Below are 5,200 nucleotides of genomic sequence, written 5' to 3'. Positions count from 1 at the left end.
ACACTCATTGAGAGTCCTGAAAAAACGTAATTTAAGACTCGCAATGAGTGTCCTAAAAGAAAATGCGAGTCCTATAAAAATCTGGGCTATAAAAATAAGTGTTTTACTTAATATTTTTAAGGACTTGCTTTGGGAGTCTTTAATACTCTTTTAGGACTCGCAATGAGTGTCCTAAAAGAATCTGCGAGTCCTAAAAAATCTGAGCTAAAAATAAGTATTTCACTTAAAAAATTTAAGGACTTGCTTTAAGAGTCTTAATATTTTTTTAGAAGCAAGTCCTAAAAAAAGTATTAAGGACTCTCATTTTTAGTATTAAGGACTCTCCAAACAAGTCCTTAATTATTTTGAAGTAAAAAGCATAAAAAAACTATCACTTTTTCGAAATTATAAAAGGTTAAAATACACAAAATAGAAAACTCATCATCCATTTGGGGATTTATTCATCACACGATCTAGGGCTGTTGGGTGGTGAACGGCGGCTGCTGGGCGAACAACTGCTCGGCGGCAGCTGGGTGAACGGAGACGGTGATGGTGGTGAACGCCTCCAGCAAGCGTGGGTTCTCGGCTCCAGCACTCTCGGCGTCGTTGACAGGAACGGTGACAGGAAAATCTTCTCCGGCGTTGGTTCTCGGCTCCAACACTCTCGGCGGCGGTGCGGGTTCTCGGCTCCATCACTCTCGGCGGCGGCGTGCTTCTCAGCGTGGGTCTCTGCTGGTTGCTGGTTGCTGGTTCACGATTCCAGCAGGTTATCTTTTGCACCTTTTGTTTAATCTATCCACCATTATGTTTAAAATTTTATTTCTTATTTTGTCTCTCTCTTCCAGACCTCATCTCTCTCAAAATCCCTAGAATTCCTCTACACATCTAGCTCTCACTGCCTTTGAAATCCCTCATTTCAGTACAAAGGGACCAAAGCCCAAATGAATCCTCATCATATCATCTCACTGTTTCTATGTGCATCATCTTCCCCCTTCTTTCTCTACGGAGCTGTCTAGGTTTCATTTCATTTACAACCAAGTGTGGTAAGTTTCGATTCTTATATTTGGTGACCTTATTTGTTTTTTGTTTCCTCTGACTGTAAAATCTATCTTTTGTTAATAGATTTATATATTTCTTTATGGAAAGACTTTTGGTAAATGGTTAAGAATGACTTTGTGAGCATCCCATGAGCATAAGACATATGGAAGTGTTTAAAGACTGAATATATTTGATCTTTAAAATAATTCCTTAAGGTTCTTTGTTCTTCTCAATTTTTTTTTCATGTTAATTTCTATTCATGTTGATTTGGGGATATCTTTAGGTGAGTCTTGCTCCTGTATATTTTTTAAGAAAGTAGTAGCAACGTTGGTAATATTTTTTCTCCCCTGTCTCCTTTTCATTTTAATTTTATACCCATCATGATTTTGGTATACTACCCATTGTGATTTCTGGAATCACTTGAATGTTCAAAACGTAAGAATAAAATATAAGAAAAGAGCACTTTGAAGTAGTTAGTTTACTATTCTCACGGGGAGATATTATATATATATATATATAAATCATTTATAGGTGATGTCTCTTCAATTAATTATATATGATGTTGTTAAATTTTTAATCTTCTGTTTTTTTATATTTTAATTTGTAATAGAAAGATGATATTTCCTACAATAGAACTTTAATAATAATAGTTATTTAAAAATTTGTAGGACCATGTTTGATGTGTTTCTTGTGGACTTCTTGAATGTCATGTTTACAAGTTGCCACTTATGATAACTTTAAAAGCTTGGCTCTGTTTATGTAATGTAGTTTAGAATTATAGATGTTTTCTATACGAAAGCCTAAAAGATTGAAGAGTATTCTAGTATTTCTTGAGACTATATATATATAGATAGAGGTATCCAAATAAGTCTGATTCATGTCTTTTAATCTCAAAGCTGTTGCAGCCCCAAATTAGTAGAAATTAAATGATGGCTTCTACTAAAGATCAAGTTCTACAAGCTAGCAAATACTGTCGGAAATTGCACTAAATGATCAGGTATTGAGTTTATATTTCAAATGAATTTCCTTTTGTTTCCACACTTTATTTAATAGTATTGAAACTTGAAAGAGCTTGGTTATATATATATAGTAATTGGAATAGTAATTCATAGTTATACCATTAAGACAAAATAGAAAAACACAGATTTTGGTGGAGCATGAACCTATACATATAATATAATCTAATTCAAACAAATGAGGTGCACACCAACCGTTTGTTAAATGGCCTCTCGAAACTCTGTTATTGTTATTTGTATTAGTTCTATTTTGGATGGAGTAAGTTAAAATGGTTGGTCTTGCCATTGCTTTCATTTTATTTAGCAGCTATTGCTGTCACATAAAACTTAAATTAGTTATCAGTTGTGTTAGTGCGGAATTTATTCTTCGATGTATTTATGAGCTTATATGCCTGTGGTTGTGCATTATGCAGGTTGATCATTCTCAACTTCTTTTGGTCTATGTGTATTATTAATTTTCATCATGTCCTAATGCAATTTATGCTATTTGCTAAATGCCTTGTTCTAATTACAATTCATTTATCAACAAATTTATACTTGCGGTTCAAGACTAGACTATTTAATTGTTGAAAAGATTATCTGGTCTAAACTTGCTGGACTAAAATAATTTTTTTAGTTTCATTTGGTTGATATTGTCTTAAGGACAACTTTTTTAGTAATGATTTATCATTGTATTTATGTGAATGAACATTTATTATAGATTTGTTCTCTGTTTTTGTTATGCCTTTGACTTTAACTCTGTTTTTTGTTGAGTTGAAGTGTTTTGATCATAATAATGAATATATCATTATTTTTACCTAAACCAATATTTACTTATTAATGAATTTTATATCTTGCTAATTGCTGAGATGATATATGGGTGCCGAGAAATAATTTTTTAAACTATTTGACTCTTGTTTGTAGGCCAGATTTGATTTTTATATATATAGAAAGGAAGAAATAAAACTATCTCTTTTTTAACAGCAAGTATTCGTTTTTTTTTAAATTAGTGGGGCTGAAAAATTACATGAAAATTTGCACATGAAAATTTTTATATGTATATATATGCTATTTATCTCAGACCAAATGATAGTTTGCCACGTTCAGTATATATTTGAAATCTACTGTGAAGTTGTTATCTATAAATATACATATTATATATATAAGCTTATGCAATGGTGACAAGTTTTCTTTCACCAATAAAATTATGGTGAAAGAAATCATACCATATTGAAAGGAAGTTTATGACTAGTCAAGTTCATAAGCTTAGGTGTGAATAGATACATGGTGACCTCTATAGTCTCTTATTTATGTGCATTTATTTATCGAAGTTTTAATAAGAACATATTAATAGACGGAGTTAACACTTGTGGTGCCATTTACTTGGTTAAATAGATACATGCTTGCGTTGTTTCAGGTTCGTCGCCTGAAAGAATTTGGGGTTACCAAGGGAGAATTGACTCGCTATTTGGATGTACTTTTGAAAGATAGTGAACATCTGGCAGCTATGATTGATAATGTGTCATCTGTAGATAATTTGGATTTCATTATGGAGAGTGACGCATTGGGCCATACAGTAATGGACCAGAGGCAAGGACATGAGAGTTTGGTCACTGTTGCTGGAACAATTAAACTTGAGGAGGTAACAACTTTACTATACAAGACTAGTTCTGTCTTTAGAATCTGTACTGTGTTGAGCTTGATGATCTTCTGTAAGAACTTAGCTCTTCATTCAAATAATAATATTAAATTAAATGGCAGTCTTGTTGAGGTAGTGTGGTTATATAGCTTTATGGTGAAGTTTTATTCATCTTTGGGTGTGTTGTGCTTTTGTGCAAAAAATTAAGCAGTTATCTTAGTTTTGGTCATTTGGTTAACTGGTGAACTAAAGTGTTTTTTTTTACCGTCTGTGCAGCCTCCTAGTATATATTTATTGATCTTTTATTCTCAGTTACCTCATTTTTCACTGGCATGTTATCTTTAATTATTTTCTTGTATAGGTAAATTTCTTTTGGGGCTAAAGTATTGGGACAACTCAAAACACATTTTTTTTTCAGTGATTTACAATAAATAAAAACATGTACTGGTGAACTATGTTTTAATTTTCATGTAATATGTTTTTTTTTTGTAACTTATTTTTTTGTTAAATTTTCATGTAGTATATTTCTGTTAATTGATGTTGAGCTTTGCTTAGTCAGATTATACATTTTTTTTTGAAAAGTTTGATGAAGCTAATAATTAAAGAACTTTTTTACAATGTGCAGGTCTATATTGAGATGCATTTCTTTAGCGCAATACTAGAAAACAATGATAGTTGAAGCTTTTAGAATCAAAATTATATTTCACTGACTTTGTATACATTTCTTGTTTAATATTTGGTAATGATAGAATTTGACTATAGTTATAAACTATCATGTAATATGATTTTGTAAGTCGAGAAGACTAAATACTGGAATGATATTTTTGAGTAATTAATAAATTATTTTGTTGTATTTTCTTTTGAAATTTTAGAAATCTAACATATATAATACATTTTGGACACTCAAATGGATATATTTTTTCTAATTCAAAATGAAAATTGTAGCTGTATTTTTAAAAAAAAAAAAATACTTTTAAGGGCATGCAAAGTGAGTCCTAAAAAATTACTTAAAGCACTCAACTAGATTTTTTAGGACTCGCAAAAACATTCTTTTAGGACTCGCAATGAGAGTCCTAAAAACTTAATTAAAGACACTCAACCAGATTATTTAGGACTCACACCAGATTTTTTTAGGACTTGCACTAGATTTTTTAGGACTCGCAATAGGAGTCCTAAAAACATTCTTTTAGGACTCACAATGGGAGTCCTAAAAACCTAATTAAAGACACTCAACTAGATTTGTTAGGACTTGCACTAGATTTTTTAGGACTCGCAAAATGTTCTTTTAGGACTCGCAATGCGAGTCCAAAAAACTTAATTAAAGGCATTCAACCAGATTTTTTAGGACTCGCATTGCGAGTCCTAAAAATCCTTAGTTTTTAAGGCTCTCAAATAGAGGACTCGCGCCTCGCGAGTCCTAAAAACTTTTTTAGGACTCGCAATGCTAGTCCTAAAAATCCTTTTTTGTAGTAGTGCCAGTACCACTGCCGAACTTGACTAATAAGTCCCAGCTTCGCAGTTGATACTGACACCTTTGCCAATTCTGACT

The 5,200-nt window shown here is 31.9% G+C and overlaps 1 long non-coding RNA gene across 3 annotated transcripts; it reads left to right on the top strand.

Moving 5' to 3' along the window:
* The first annotated feature begins 469 nt into the window (after window positions 1-469).
* Window positions 470-4,347, top strand: LOC133816054 (uncharacterized). Of its 3 annotated transcripts, none has more exons than XR_009884986.1 (4): window positions 470-745; window positions 825-1,022; window positions 1,914-2,014; window positions 3,430-3,966. It is a non-coding gene; the product is annotated as an uncharacterized LOC133816054 (long non-coding RNA). The 3 variants fall into 3 exon arrangements; XR_009884987.1 differs by lacking the exon at window positions 470-745 and adding an exon at window positions 4,277-4,347 and having other exon boundaries at window positions 753-1,022; window positions 3,430-3,654; XR_009884985.1 differs by lacking the exon at window positions 470-745 and having other exon boundaries at window positions 753-1,022.
* The last annotated feature ends 853 nt before the right edge of the window (window positions 4,348-5,200 follow it).

The sequence above is a fragment of the Humulus lupulus genome, chromosome 2, assembly GCF_963169125.1.
Source record: "Humulus lupulus chromosome 2, drHumLupu1.1, whole genome shotgun sequence".
Taxonomy (NCBI): Eukaryota; Viridiplantae; Streptophyta; class Magnoliopsida; order Rosales; family Cannabaceae; genus Humulus; species Humulus lupulus.
This window is presented reverse-complemented; position numbering and strand designations above follow the sequence as displayed.